General features: G+C 50.6%; 1 long non-coding RNA gene across 2 annotated transcripts in view; it reads left to right on the top strand.

Moving 5' to 3' along the window:
* The window catches only part of LOC144785855 (uncharacterized), a 92969-nt gene that overhangs the window by 51802 nt on the left and 25508 nt on the right, over positions 1 to 15659 (top strand). The window contains exon 4 of one of the 2 annotated variants that reach the window (XR_013602049.1): positions 2532 to 2662. The exons of the other annotated variant lie outside the window; for it this stretch is intronic. This is a non-coding gene — a long non-coding RNA (uncharacterized LOC144785855). Of the gene's footprint in view, positions 1 to 2531; positions 2663 to 15659 lie in introns of those variants that run through there. 2 annotated transcript variants of the gene reach the window in all.

Below are 15659 nucleotides of genomic sequence, written 5' to 3'. Positions count from 1 at the left end.
TTAGTGAGTAATTCTTTAAAAGCGGCAAAGAGTGAAACCAAGAGAACCGTTAATGTATTTAGGTGTAGCCTGGGCAAATGGCGATCTTGGAGCCATACCCCTAGATATTTTTAGCTGGAACTAGTTTTTTCCACCAAATCGCCTCCAAGGTACCATTTTCCCATCTTCTTATGACCGCCTCCAAAGCTGTTTTGGTTTTTTCTAAGTTCACAGTCATGCATTTTTCATACTTCAAAGAGCCAGCGCATTCAACACGTTTTGTAGACCAATTGGGGTTAAATTCATCAGTACGATGTCATCTTTGTGTTGCAGTGATGTCAGGAATCATGATCCCAATTTTGGGGGATGTGAGTGCATCTCGTCCAATGATTTGCTCAAATCAGAAATTAAAATACTGAACAAAGTTGGGGCTAGGACACATCCTTGTTTGAGACCTCGCCCAGTTCTTATTACAGTGGATACGCCCTTGTTTTGCACCAAGGCTCACCTTTGCCCATGTTTTTTAATACAAAAGCTGCACAGCTCGTAAAAGGTTTTCCATGATGTTCCATGATGCCATCTTATGCCACAGCAGGTTACTGTCCAAGTGATCGGAAGCTTTTGAGATCTATGAAACTTGTGAGGGCAGTTGTTTTTCTGGGTGTATTTCTCTATGAGCATGGAAAGAGACAACAGATTCTCAGTCGTACTTGACTTGGATGGAAGCCTGTTTGACTTTGAGGAGTCAGACATTCCCCTTACATCCAGCCTTCCAGTTCTTGAAACAAAATGCTGTCAAAGATCTTTGAGTCGACATCTAATAGTGAGATCATTCGGGGGCTGTCTGTGTCGGAATAGGGGCTTTTTTTATAAATAGTGTGAAGTACTCTGGGATGTTGATTTCTTGGAGGCAGAAGGTGTACAGCTGGAGCAGTTCTTTGCTCCAGAAGCCCAGGTCTTGCTTGAAGTTCGATGCTGGCAGTCCATTCGGGCCCTGTGGCCCACTTTCACTGATTTTCTCTATTTGAGCTTCGATTGCAGTTTAAGAGAAACCAAGGGTTGGAGATTCTTATTATTTGTGTGCTTTGTTGCCAATTACCCGGAATGAAGCTGATGTGAATTAGACAGCCTGAACAGATTGTCCCTTGCTCTAGCTGGTGGATCAGGGCCCACAGGTGTTTATTGTTCTTTAAGTTGCAGGCATGTATGACCTCGAGCCAGTCTTCCTCACTCTTTACCTCCCAGATTGCTTTTTTGTGCTCTTTCCTTAACTCTATGAATGCGGGCAAATGAGACCCCCCCATGCCTGTGCATGTTACTTAGCCGCTGCTGATTTTTATGCATGTTTCTTGTGTTTAAATGTTCTGTTGACCTACTTATTTCTGGCCAAGCAATGATGGATCAGCCATTGCCCTTGTTTTGCTCCCAGAAAGCTTTTGATCTCTTGTTGCATATCTTCCCAAGCTGCTAGGGGTTTGAGGGGATCAGTCTGATCAGTCTGTTTCCAGTGCTTATACACTTCCTGGGCATGTTCCGACCACCTTACATGGCTCCAAGTCGATCATGGGTCCTGAAGACCTATTTTATTCCTCTGGGCAATATGTTCATTGGCATTTATGATCTTTGCTGTCAGGAGGTGATGATCAATTTTGCAATGATCTTCCACTTTGAACGTTATCACCCTTTGGAACACGTGGTAGGAGACGGACACTTGGTACAGCACTGACTCTGCTGACTTGTTTTTCCGTGTCGCCGCCATTGGGCGAGTCGTAATAATACTCCCAATTAATACTTTAAGACCCGTGGCCTTAATCGTAGACAGCAAAGGATGTAAATAAATAACAATGTCTGGCTTTGCGCCAAACCCTTATGCCTTGGTATACCAGGCCCATGCAAGTGGTGCACCTACATGGAATGCGTGCTTTACACTTAAGCACAAATCTTGTGGTCTGCCCCTATGCAGGTGTCTAGAAAGAGGATTTTGTACCTGACAGTACCTCAAGCACCAATCCTAAGCTAGCCAATGCTGGCTCGCCTTTCTGCCATAGTGCAAGGCTTGCTAATTCTGGTGCTGCACTATTTTGTGTCCTTCCTGCAATGCAGCACTACAAAGTTTCACTTAACATAATGCCCTGTTACATGAAGAATAGTAAATCTGAGTGCTAGAGTCCCAGAAAATTGGAGCAGGGCTTAAGAAGGTGTGGACTCCTAGTGTGCCGTAAGAGATTTCATGCCGATAAGCAGTTTTGCGCCTAAGTTCCGGCCTTTGGAGGTTGGGATACTTTTTCTGGGAAGTTGGCCAAACCGCTGAGTCGTGAACACATCTAATGACCCTTATGATATGATGATGACACTGAAATGGTTAGAGGGACAATAGAAAAATGCTGATGTTTTCTTCCAGTAACTTAACTAACTGTAATATGTCATCTCAGTGCCAACAGCAGCTTGGAAAACAAAGATATCTCCTCTACATATAATAGTTTGATTAACCTTCATGTAAAGTACACATAAATTCTATGTATGGTACTAATAATTGTGTTTTTATTTCCTAGAAAACCGAAGATGAATAGAGCTTCTGCCTCTATCAAGTGAAGATCAATAAATTTGCAAAATGTGAATTTTGGCTTCCTTGAACCAATGTATGTATTTGTTGTCCTTGTGACGTCGACCTGTGTAACAATAAAGCCATAGCACATTATCAATTGGACTCATCTCAATCATGTTGGAGTCTCTTCCATAGGTGTCTGCTCACGTGATCTGTCTGCGCTGCAGGTTTTCTATGATCCAGTGGTTATTCTCTGTTTCATTATGTGCTGGCCGATATGCGGCTGTGCTTAGGAACATGAGCCCCATCCATGCCACAAAACAAGCAAAGCCATACAAGGAGGAGAAGTGACACAGACATAACATGCACACTTCCCTGCCTCTGGGCTAGGTTTGTGTCGAAGAAATACCATATACATACATAGGTACTCCATCCATGCCACAAAACAATCAAAGCAAACCCATACAAGGAGGAACAGTAACACAGCTATAACATGCACATTTCACCACCTCTGGGATAGGTTTGTGCTGTAGAAATACCATATACATAGATAGGTACACCATCCATGCCACAAAACAAGCAAAGCAAAGCCATACAAGGAGGAACAGTAACACAGCCATAACATGCACATTTCACCACCTCTGGGATAGGTCTGTGCAGTAGAATTACCATATACATACATAGGTACACCATCCATGCCACAAAACAAGCAAAGCAAAGGCATACAAGGAGGAGAAGTGACACAGCCATAACATGCACACTTCTTTGCCTCTGGGCTAGGTTTGTGCTGTAGAAGGACCATATGCATACATAGATACATCAGCCACACACTCCATAAACTAATAGAAATCAAAACGGTACTGCCCATTAGACTTGCAGCACGCGATGAAGCTAATTAAAACGACTGAGTTCTGGACCTCTGAAATTTGGTGCAAATGGTCTGTGAGCTTGGAGCTACATATGGCATCGACATGAGCTCTGAACACCAAGTGAATAATGCCATTTTATAACCCATGCCTCTTTCTAACTAAGCTACCTAGAAACCTAGGAGCATATTTTCAAGCCCCTATCTGCACCACAATGTCACTTTTCTAGACGTTGTGATGGCGATATGGGACTCACCTTATTCATAAGGCGGCATTAAGCCACTTAATGCGGCTTAACACCGCCTTGTGAATAAGGCACCCTTTCCCGTTATTCTTAGCGTGAAAAGGGCGGGCAATGGGTGTTGTCATGGGCATTCCACAGCAACACCCATTGATTTGGAGGCTGCCCCATATTTACAAGGGTGGTATAAACATGGGGCAGCACCAAACTGAAGACCAGGGAAATCCTGGTCTTACCCTGGCGCAATGAGGAGAAATGTTTAATTTTTCCTTGTTTTTGCTCTTTGTGTACGCATCACACATAGAAACAGCAAACCGCCATTGATTTTTTATGTGCAGGAAGGTGTCCCTTCCTGCACATAAACAATCATTTAAAAAGGACTTTTTCAACTTCTATGTGTGCTAGTTTCAAAACGCCATTTTAGGATTGTTTATGTGCAGGAAGGGACATCTTCCTGCACATCAACAATCTTCCCCTCAACGCAGTATTGTGCAAGGGTGCCTGCTTTGGCTCCAGGCAACTGAATTAGCGCCAGCGCAGGGGGAAACGCAAGGCTGCACCGTATTCTTGAAAATACTGTGCAGCCGTGCATTTCAGAAGTGGCGGAGCATGGCATTAAGCCAAGAAGGCTAATGTTGCGCTCTGCCACTTCCTTATGAATATGACCCCAAGTACCTTTCATAGAAAAACAACATAAACCCAAAACATGTATGATTCAAATGAGCAATGTGAACACATACGACTCAAACACATAAACACAGTGCGATTTGTGGGATGCAGTACATAACTAGTCAATAATATATATTCTATGTGCTGCTGTTGGGGGCTAGTTGGTGGTTTATGTAATTTTTTAATAAATATTCCCAGGCAGTGGCCATCACCCTTTAAGATCTCTGTGTTTCCTGTTACAGGGGGTGTCCCTCAGGCAGCTTCCCTCTCTACCATTCCTTTCAGCCTTTTCTTTTGAACTTTCCAGATCTTCTTTTATGAAATGGTTTCAGGGCAATTTCCAATGTCGATGATACGCAGTTTATTATTGGATTCAATCGGTATACATATACTTACATTTTGTGCAATGGAGAGTGCCAAAACATCAGTGATGGAGGATGTAGTTACTGGGTGAAGGATGTCTACCAGTAACCTTACTTCCACCCGGATACTATCGACTAAGACCCAAATGAAGGCAGTCTTTGAATCCTGTTTCTTTCATTTGTATATTTTGTGCAAAATCTTGCCATTTATTTCATCTAATTCAACGGCTATTGGTACCTGTATCCTAAATTTGCTACAGATGCATAAAGTCGACCTTTGGACTACTCTAATATGAACAAAACTAGATCATATCTTGGTGGCTAGCCACTTTGGCTTCTTGGCAAGTCTACTGCAAGGTCCTATATACAGTTGTGGGACTTAATGCCTGCTTAATGCACCACTTCTCTGATGTGCTTGTTGGGTGGAAAAATATTAATATAATAAATATCCTGTATAATTAAAAAAATTAGAGGTGATTTATAGAGGAGAAAGCTACTTGGAAATGGACACAGGTGTTACATGGCTACCTTTAAAATTGTATTCCTCTTATACCAAATTGCCTGTAAGAACCAGCTTACAGCAAATACGATTTTTGGAGTACTGTCACTTTTAAAAATTCTAAAGGCTACCAGATGTCTATATATTCCCATATCTCGGCATATTAGAGGAATCCATTTGCATTGGAAGTATGGTACTCCGGGCAGAAAAACATTATATGCATCTCATTCTCGTCACTCAGGCCACATGCTGGGCAAGACATTTTATCCCCATACAAACACCATTTTTGATTAAACTATCTTAGAGGGAGAAGCCTGTGGCGGAAGTGTATGAACAAACTCTTCACTAGAGGAGAAGGTATTATATCTAAATAGTGTTCAAAGATGGAAAAGGTTTAAAATCTAAAAACAAATTGGTCAAACTCCGGTTTAAGCTATTTGTTACATAGCTATAATTAATGTAAGCCCAAGAGCGTGCATTCAGAATGCTGAGGTCTGCTTTACGAAATACAGTTGGTTCGTCCTAATAGTTTTGTAGACCCAGGTTCCCGAACCAAATGCAAACATATTTAACCCAATGGAGAGCCCTGGCTCCTGGAGCTTTTAATAAATCTATGAGTGAATCCGTATAATCTCCTAACTCGGTGTCGTCCAAAGACGAACCCAATACAATAACAGGCACATGCATCAAAAGAAAAACTAGTCGCAAACATGCAGATTCTCAGAATCTGCCCCATTGCGACCGGTATTTTTTCATTTCGGGATGCATCATCCCAAATGCAAAAATCGCAATATAAGTAATCTCCTAAATTGCGATTACTCAAATTGCGATTGCCTTTAAGGAATCGCAAATTGAGATTCCTTAAATGCAATGCATTAAAGTAAAAAAAATTGCGATTTCGCTACTAGGAGTATCAAATTACCATGAAGTTGAACTTCATGGTAATTTGCAAAAACTTTGAAAAATGCACTTTTGTGTACTTTTATTAAGTTTCATTTTGCGCACACACAAGCCCTTAGGGCATGTGTGTGCGCAACATATGTGCAGAGATCAATTTCAGGGGTGCAACAGGGTGTCCTTTTGACACCCTTGCACCCTGAAATTGCATACGCAATTTGCGAGGACCTATTGGTACTCGCAAATTGCGCATGCAATTTCCCATTCATTCCTACGGCCTATAGGCCCATAGGAATGAATAGGTAGCCATTCCTTATTTGCGACTCGTAATTTGCGACTCGCAAATAAGGAATGTGTAGGAATTGCTATTTTTATAGCGATTCCTAAATGCATAGGCTTTTGCGAGTCCTTAATTGCGATTCCTTAATTATCGCAATTAAGGGCTCGCAAAATCCTACCTTGATGCATGTGCCTGTAAGATTTTTAAAGCAGCCAGGTCAGCAATTCTTTTCAGTCCCACGTCAAAATATAATGGGATAAGGAGTGAGCTAGATGCAGCTGAAAGCAGCTTCCTAATGAAATCGATTTCAGCTATAGGTAACAAATGAAGGTCAGCACAGCCCCAGATCTCAGCACCATAGAGAGCTGCACCTTGAGCAGGGGCGGCTCTAGGGTCATGGCGGCCCTGGGCAGGGCGCGTAGGTAGGGGGCCCGGAAGAGGGGGCCCGGGCGGGGAAGAGCGCGGAGGCCAGTGAAGAGGGGGCGGGGGGGTCAGGGTGTTTGGAAGTGGAACAGACCTGGAGGCCGCCAAAACCCTGCCAGGGGCCGCCACGCAAATATGTATCCATCCTCAGAGGTTTATTATATTAAGGATATATATTGGCGTGGTGGCCCCTGGGGTTTGGTGGCCCTGTGCAGGTGCACAGCTTGCACATGCCTAAGGCCGGCCCTGCCTTGAGCTCGATGGATTTCCAAGGCTGGTGAAACTGCACATGATGTTGTTTGCTTATGAAATCTAATGATAGCATTTGATCTATGCTCAATTACTAGATTACTCTTGTTCAATTGACTAGTCCACTTGTAACCCCCTAAATACTCAACGTTGTGTACTCTTTCACTACCGACATGGACATTAGAATTTTTCCTCATGCCCTTATCAAGCACCATATATTTGATTCTATTCACATTTAGCCCCAGACCCCTAGATTTACAAAAACATAAAAATGTATTGATTATAATTTGGAGCCCCATAGGCGTCTTGGAAATTAAAAGGGAGTCATTAGCAAATAAAAGAATTGGTACCTTTCTGTTGTTCAGGGCAGGGGAATCATGTCTGCAGTGATTCAAAGCATTCACAGCATCATTCATATATAAGGAAAACAGCTTAGGCACAAGAACACAGCCCTGTCACATGCCACGCTCAATTGGGAAGCAATAAGTCAGTTCTCCATTTGGGCCCCATCAAACTTGAGCGTAATTTTTCTCATGTAATTTACTTATAAGTCTGGTAAGGTTACCTAGGGCCCCCATTGTTTGTCAAAATTCGCCATAAGTTTGAGCATGGCTAAGATCGAATGCAGCTCCTAAATCAACAAATACCGCGTAGAGCTTTTGATTTCGTAATAAAACTTATTTCTAATATACAATTGTGAACCTAAAAATCTGATCAATTGTACTAACCTTTGACCTAAAACCTGCCTGGAAGGAGGACATGATTTTATTTGAGTCCACCCAGTCTTGGAATTTCTCTAAGATTTCTTTTGCAAAGATTTTTTAAGCATTATCAATTAGGCTGATTGGCCTGTAATTTGAGGGATTGCTTGCATCACCCTTTTTAGGTCGAGCCTAGTGCAGCGTGCATGTGCTGCCCTAGGAAAACGACTTCTTGGAACCGCTCTGGGCTTTCCACACGCTTCTGCGTGATTTTTTTTCATTGGTCTTTGCGTATGTCTTTCTAAAAAAGACCATGCAATTGGTTAAGGGCTTCTGCATGTATCCGCCCACTGCCTATTCTCGCGGTGACCACTGAAACCTGGTTCGCCTCGCAAGGTCACGTCAATGGAAAAAGTTCTCCCTTGTCCCATTTCGGCAGCGAAAATCCAACAAGACATTTCTCTCTGACACGGCAAATTCAGAAAAACATACATCATGATTACTTTGTGTTTCTCTTCCTGTCCCCTCGCGCAGTGACAAGAGGCCCGGTCAAAATGCTGATTGCTGCTCTCGCCGTGCAGCTCTTAACACGTGTTCATTGGCGGCCGCCTGCTGTATTTAATATTCATGAGGTGCAGGGTGCGTGGAACTCGGCCATTCCACTGGACGTGTCAGGCTCGGGTCAAAGACGTGTCAATCCGCAGTCCATCGACTCCGTCATCGATTGCCAGTCAAGCGCTTGCACTGAATAAGCTGCTCCTTTTTAAAGAGAAGAGACACCGCGTGCAAGTCACCACAATAACTTCATCAGCGCCGTCGATAACAGCGCAAAACCTTCCAACGGGTTCCAGAGTAGAAGAGTCTAGAGTGAATCATACATGTCAGAGGCCATAGCTCCCAAAAAACAGGCCCTGGCGAGTAAGTGCTCTATAATTTTTAGTTCCCACCTTCTTTCCTGATTCTCCCACCACCCACCACCCACAAATCATATATTGTATACTAGGACTGGGTAACAACAAAACTTCTTACTTTGCGTGATGTGCATAATTTTATTGTAAAAAATATGTACTTATTACGAGAATTCCCCAGTAGAGCAATTAACACTTGTTAGAAAGGCGATCCCGGGGGAGGCAGAAGATGTCTGACTGACCACCCCTAGGTCCACCCCTCCGTCTAGAAGTAGCCGAGCGTTATCGAGAGGCCTCCTGGGTGAGGGTCCTCTCCTAAGATCATACAGCAGAGTAACCACACCACTACAAATAGACACCACACAAGAGGATAAGTTCTTAGGCTTTATCAAGGATAAAGGTTGCTGGACTTCAGCGATATGTACAGGCAGATCGAGGGATCTGAAAAGTCTCGTAAACAAGGGACCGGGTAGCGGGACAGTCTCAGTACTGGTGAGGGATGGGATACCCTGCGCACAGCTCTCAATCCTCGAGCCGGGGGGTTCCGAGGGGTCGAGTTGCGGCAATGCCAGCAGGACTCGACAGATGGTCTCTACGGAGAGGGGGCCGCGGCAGCGCCAGCAGGCCTCAAGGTGGTTTCGGCGAAGATGGGCCGCGGCAGCGCCAGCAGGCTCCAAAGATGGTTCAGCTACGATGGACCGCGGCAGCGCCAGCAGGCTCCAAAGATGGTTCAGCTAAGATGGACTGCGGCAGCGCCAGCAGGCTCCAAAGATGGGATCAGGCTTCAGGGTAATGAGTTCTTCTCGGGTCAGCCGCGACAGCGTCAGCAGGGCTCTTGACTCCAGGATACAACTGGCGTCGTACTCCAGGGCTGGCCCAGATATAGGACTGTAGTCCTTTGATGTCCGGACCCTCGCGCCTGGGGGTCAGAGGGGCCGGGATGGTGGTGTCCAGACACCAAGCAGGGGGGTGGAGCCAGCGCCCAGGGAGGCCGGAGGGCGATCGATACCAGGCGTCCGGGGACGGCTGGAGGGCCATCAAAACTCCCCTCCTTTTGGATCCGTTGAGTGGCCACTCTACCACCCGGGGGGATCTTGGTGCCTCAATGTCGGGGCTTCGCTGGGGCCTTGGCCGGGGCCGAGGCCACAGGCTCGGGACGTGATGGGCCCAAGATGGAGTCGGGCGAGGCCACGTGCTCGGGACGTGCTCAGGGGGTGACCGTGGCTTGATGGAGGGCCGATGTCGTCCTGGGCCCGCCATGCGGGAGGGGTAGGACCACGCCAGGAGGCCGGGTCCAACACGCGTCCCCCCCAGCTGAAGGCAGGGGAGAGTCACCCATCTTCTTGGGGGTTCTCCTCGCTGAGGCGGAAGAACCGGGACAGGCCATCCGCATTGGCGTGGTCGTTGCCAGGGCGATGCTCCACAGTGAAGTCCATCCCTTGGAGGGAGATGGACCATCGCAGTAGCTTCGGGTTCTCGCCCCGCATCTGCATCAGCCAACGCAGGGGCCGGTGGTCGGTCTGTACCCGGAAGTGGGTGCCGAAGAGGTAGGGCCGGAGTTTCTTTAGGGCCCACACAACGGCGAAGGCTTCCCTCTCGATGGTGCTCCATCGTTGTTCTCTAGCCAGCAGGTGCCGACTGATGAAGGCCACGGGAAGGTCGACTCCCTCGGGGTTTACTTGGGAGAGGACCGCCCCAATGCTGTGCTCCGAGGCGTCGGTTTGGACCACAAACTCTCGGCTGTAGTCGGGGGCCTGGAGCACAGGGGCGGTGCACATGGCAGTCTTTAGGGTCTCGACGGCTGCTTGGCACTCGGGGGTCCAGTGCACCTTCTGTGGGAGTCTTTTGGAGGTCAGTGCTGTGAGGGGCCCCACAATGCTCCCATAGTTTTTGATGAAGCGCCGATAATACCCAGTGAGCCCTAGGAAGGCTCAGACTGCTGTCTGGGTGACCGGAGGCTCCCAGGCCCGGATGGCGTCGATCTTTGGCTGGAGGGGAGCTACCTGGCCGCTCCCTACTTGGTGCCCCAGATAGGTCACGGACCCTTTGCCTATCTGGCACTTGCTGGCTTTTACTGTTAGTCCGGCCCGTCGGAGGGCCGTCAGGACCTCCCAGAGGTGTGTCAAGTGCTCGTCCCAGTGGAAGCTGTATACCGCAATATCGTCCAGGTATGCAGCACTGAACTCTTCTAGCCCCGCCAGCACTTTATTCACTAGTCTCTGGAAGGTGGCCGGAGCATTTTTCATGCCAAAGGGCATCACTTAAAAGTGGAAGTGCCCGTCGGGGGTTGAGAAGGCCGATCGCTCTTGTGCACTAGGGGTGAGGCCGATCTGCCAATAACCGGCCGTGAGGTCGAAGGTGCTGAGATACTTGGCGGCCCCCAGGCGATCGATCAGTTCATCTGCCCGGGGGATGGGATGGGCGTCGGTCCTGGTGACGGCATTCAGCCCCCGGTAGTCGACACAGAACCGGAGCTCCGGGGGTGCGCCGGGGGCGGCGGCTTTAGGGACAAGGACAACGGGACTGGCCCAGGGACTGTCTGAGGGTTCGACTACCCCCAGCGCTAGCATCTTGGCAACTTCGGACTGAATGCAGGCCCGAACTCGGTCGGGAACTCGAAAAGCCCGGTGTCGTACAGGCGGGCTGTCCCCGGTGTCCACATCGTGGACACACCACCGGGTGATCCCGGGAGTGAGGGAAAATAGGTCTGCGAATTGCCCCAGCAGCTTCCGGCAGTCCTGGTGCTGTTCTGGGGTCAGGGTAGAGGAGAGCGTGACCCCTTCGACGGAGCCGTCCTTCTCAGTGGTGCTCAGGAGATCGGGTAGGGACTCGGAGTCGTCTTCAGCTCCATCGTCTGTAGCTAGCAGCAGGCTTAGCTCAGTGCGGGCAAAGTGAGGCTTGAGCCGGTTGACGTGTAGGACCCGGAGGGCGTTCCGGGGGGGACTCCATGTCCACCAAGTAAGTGACGGGGCTCTTGCGCTCCACCACTTTGAAGGGCCCCGTCCATTTGTCCTGAAGGGCACAAGGTTCGACCGGGGACATGACCCAGACCTGCTGGCCCGGCTTGAACTCGATGGATGAGGCGTTCTGGTCATACCAGCGTTTCATCTCCTCCTGACTGGCCTCCAGGTTGGCCTCGGCCAGTTCCCGGAACTTCCGAGTCTGGTTGCGGAGGGTCAGGAGGTACCGGTAGACATCCAGGGGAGCATCTCGGACAGCCGTCTCCCAGCCTTCTTTGACCAAGCTGAGGGGACCTCGGACAGGATGCCCATACAACAGTTCGAAGGGGCTGAACCCCAGGGACTTCTGGGGCACCTCTTGATAGGCAAACAGGAGGCAAGGCAGCAGGACATCCCATCTGCGTCGTAGCGGCTCTTCTAAGCCCTTGATCATCCCCTTCAGTGTTCGGTTAAACCGCTCTACAAGTCCATTTCCTTGGGGGTGATACGGGGTGGTGAACTTATATGTGACCCCGCACTGCCGCCACAGGGACCGCATATATTTAGATATAAAGTTTGTGCCCCGATCACTCACGACCTCTCGGGGGAAGCCGACTCTGGAGAAGATCCCCATTAGCGCTCGGCCCACCACGGGGGCCGTGATGGTTCGGAGGGGGATGGCTTCGGGATAGCGGGTGGCATGGTCCACCAGAACAAGGATGAAGCGGTGTCCTTGAGAGGTGCGGGGGTCCAGGGGCCCCACTATGTCGATCCCCACTCGCTCGAAGGGTGTTGTTACCATGGGAAAAGGCTGGAGCGGGGCCTTGACTTTCCCCCCGCTCTTCCCGCTGGCTTGACAGGCCGGACAGGTTCTGCAGTGATTGTTCACATCGTTGCGCATTTTCGGCCAGTAAAAAGGGGTCACCAGGCGGCTGTAGGTTTTGTCCTGCCCCAGGTGCCCGGCGAGGGGCACGTCGTGTGCCAGGTTCAAGAGGAAGTCTCTGAATCGTAGGGGGACCACCAGCACTCGGCTGGCCCCCAGTTCGGCAATTTTCTGCTCGCTGTATAAGAGATCGTGGTCCCAATAGATCCAGTGCGACCCCGATGGGTCTCCGGCGGCTTGCGTGGCGGCTTGTTGTCGGATTCCTTCGAGGGAGGGACACGTTTTCTGTTCCTGCCGGAACTGCTCGCGGGTGGGCCCACCTTCTTGGCGCCATTGGGCTAGTTCGGGAAGGTGGCCGAGCTCGGTGAGGTCCTCATGATTGGTCCCCTGGGGCCCGGGTTCAGGGTCGGCGTCCTCGGGAACGGCGGCCGGTGGAGGTGCGGGCCACTCCGGTTCTTCAGGCAGGGTGTCTGCGCTCGGGGCGGAGGCCCGGGCGGTCATGGATCGAGTGGTCGCACAGGCCGACTCGGGAAGGCCTAGCATCCCCAGATGCTCCCTCCGCTCGACGTGGGCCCAGGGGGAACTTTCCAGGTCGTTCCCGAGGAGGCAGTCTACGGGGGCATCGTCCCGAACGGTCACCTTCAGCATTCCCGACACTCCTCCCCATTCGAAGGGGATACGGGCCATCTGGCACAAGCTCTCGGAGTTGTCCGCCGACCTTACTGGGCACAGGACGTTGGGCAAAATTTGTTCAGGGGTCACTAAATAGCAGCGGACCGCCGTCACGCTGGCTCCAGTGTCACGAAGGGCTTCGGCCCGGTGTCCATTGATGGTGACCCATTGGCGGTATTTTTGTGTGTTGTCTGGGATCGGGGCTCGGGGAATCATGTCTCTTTCACCCAGGCACACCAAAGACATAGCGGCGGGCTCCCACTCGGCCTGCTCGGTGTCGTCGTCCTCTTCCTCGCCTCTTTCTTCACCCAGGGCGGCGGCCGCGATCTGGCGGGTTGGAGGGCCGGTGGTGCCGGGTCGCTGGTTCATCGGGCAGAGAGGATCATTAGCATAGTGACCCGGCCGCTGGCATCTGTGGCAAGTAACGTTCGGGCGGGGCCCCTGTCGTGCTGGAGGGGCCCCTCTTCGGCCCTGGGCTGGCGAAGTGGAGGTAGGGGAGGACCCCATGGGGGCGTCTCGGCCCCTGCTCTGGCCTCCTCCGCCGCCTCGTGGTCGGTGGTTCCCCGGGGATCCCCGGCCGTAGTCTCCCATCGGACTCCGGGGGACTCGGGTGCTCACCCATCTATCAGCCTCGACAGCGAGTTTTCGTGGCTCTGTCAGTTTGCTGTCGAGGAGATGTTGCCGGAGTTCGATGAAGCAGTTGTTGGACAGATGTTCCCATATAATGAGGTCAACCAACTGCTGGTAGGTGGTGACCTGACTGCCTTTGATCCACCCCTCGAAGGCTCTGCTAAAAAAGTTCACGTACTCCACCCATGTGGTACCGGGGATTTTTTTACAGTCTCAGAATCGCTGCCGGTACATTTCGGGGGTGAGTCCGTAGCGAGTGAGGAGGGCGGTTTTCATGTGTTCGTAGGAGGTCATCTTGGCATCGGGGAGCTCCAGCAGGGCGTCCCTCCCTTCATTGACGAACTTCCCCCACAGGCCGGCGCCCCAGTCCTTGAGGGGTACTCGATGGGCGGTCATGGCTACTTCATAGGCCTTGAACCACTGTTGGATGTCGTCGTTCTTATAGTACTCTTTAACGACATCCTTGGGTATGTGCACCTTCGTGTCTACAGAAGGGGGTGAGGTCTTGCCCCCAGAGGCGCTGGCCTCGTTCGTTTTGGCCTTGATCTCTAGTTCCTTTAAGCCCTGCTCATGCTCGAACGTGAGTTTCTTTTCTTCGAGGTTTCTTTGTCTTCGTTTCTCCTCCAGGTCTCCTTCTAGCCGTAGTTGCTCGAGGGCTATTTTTCTTTCCGCCAGCTGTAGATCTCCGTCCAGCCGGAGTCGGGCTAGCTCTAGTTCGTGGAGCCGGTTCCTCTCTCGTTCTCGGGCGTCCTCGTGGGCGAGGCCCGTGTCTAGGGTTGCGGGTCTTTCCCCCGCTGGGGACGCGTCGGTCTCTGGGCGTCCGTTCGGGCCCGGGTTATCTTCATTCTGGGGTGGCGTGTCTTCGGCTTCCACCCATGCTTGCAGGGCCGATTTAAAGTCTTCCTTGGTGCTTAGGCCAGTGGTAGCGATGCCCAGGTCTTTGCAGAATTGTTTCAATTCCTTATGGCTGTACTCTTCCATTTTCTCTTTCCGGAATTCTGCAGTCGGTCTGGTTTCTTGAGTAGTCATGGTCGCGGTGTGTTTTTATCAGTAGCGGGTGAATCACTCTCTGTACGATTTGCGTTGGCTCGGATCGCACCGCCTGCCACCAATGTTAGAAAGGCGATCCCGGGGAGGCAGAAGATGTCTGACTGACCACCCCTCCGTCTAGAAGTAGCCGAGCGTTATCGAGAGGCCTCCTGGGTGAGGGTCCTCTCCTAAGATCGTACAGCAGAGTAACCACACCACTACAAATAGACACCACACAAGAGGATAAGTTCTTAGGCTTTATCAAGGATAAAGGTTGCTGGACTTCAGCGATATGTACAGGCAGATCGAGGGATCTGAAAAGTCTCGTAAACAAGGGACCGGGTAGCGGGACAGTCTCAGTACTGGTGAGGGATGGGATACCCTGCGCACAGCTCTCAATCCTCGAGCCGGGGGGTTCCGAGGGGTCGAGTCGCGGCAACGCCAGCAGGACTCGACAGATGGTCTCTACGGAGAGGGGGCCGTGGCAGCGCCAGCAGGCCTCGAGGTGGTTTCGGCGAAGATGGGCCGCGGCAGCGCCAGCAGGCTCCAAAGATGGTTCAGCTAAGATGGACCGCGGCAGCGCCAGCAGGCTCCAAAGATGGTTCAGCTAAGATGGACCGCGGCAGCGCCAGCAGGCTCCAAAGATGTTTCAGCTAAGATGGACCGCGGCAGCGCCAGCAGGCTCCAAAGATGGGATCAGGCTTCAGGGTAATGAGTTCTTCTCGGGTCAGCCGCGACAGCGTCAGCAGGGCTCTTGACTCCAGGATACAACTGGCGTCCTACTCCAGGGCTGGCCCAGATATAGGACTGGAGTCCTTTGATGTCCGGAATCGCGCCTGGGGGTCAGAGGGGCCGGGATGGTGGTGTCCAGACACCCAGCAGGGGGG

Source organism: Lissotriton helveticus, chromosome 10 (assembly GCF_964261635.1).
Source record: "Lissotriton helveticus chromosome 10, aLisHel1.1, whole genome shotgun sequence".
Classification (NCBI taxonomy): Eukaryota; Metazoa; Chordata; class Amphibia; order Caudata; family Salamandridae; genus Lissotriton; species Lissotriton helveticus.
The sequence above is the reverse complement of the archived record's forward strand: the minus strand, read 5'-3'. Positions and strand labels throughout refer to the sequence as shown.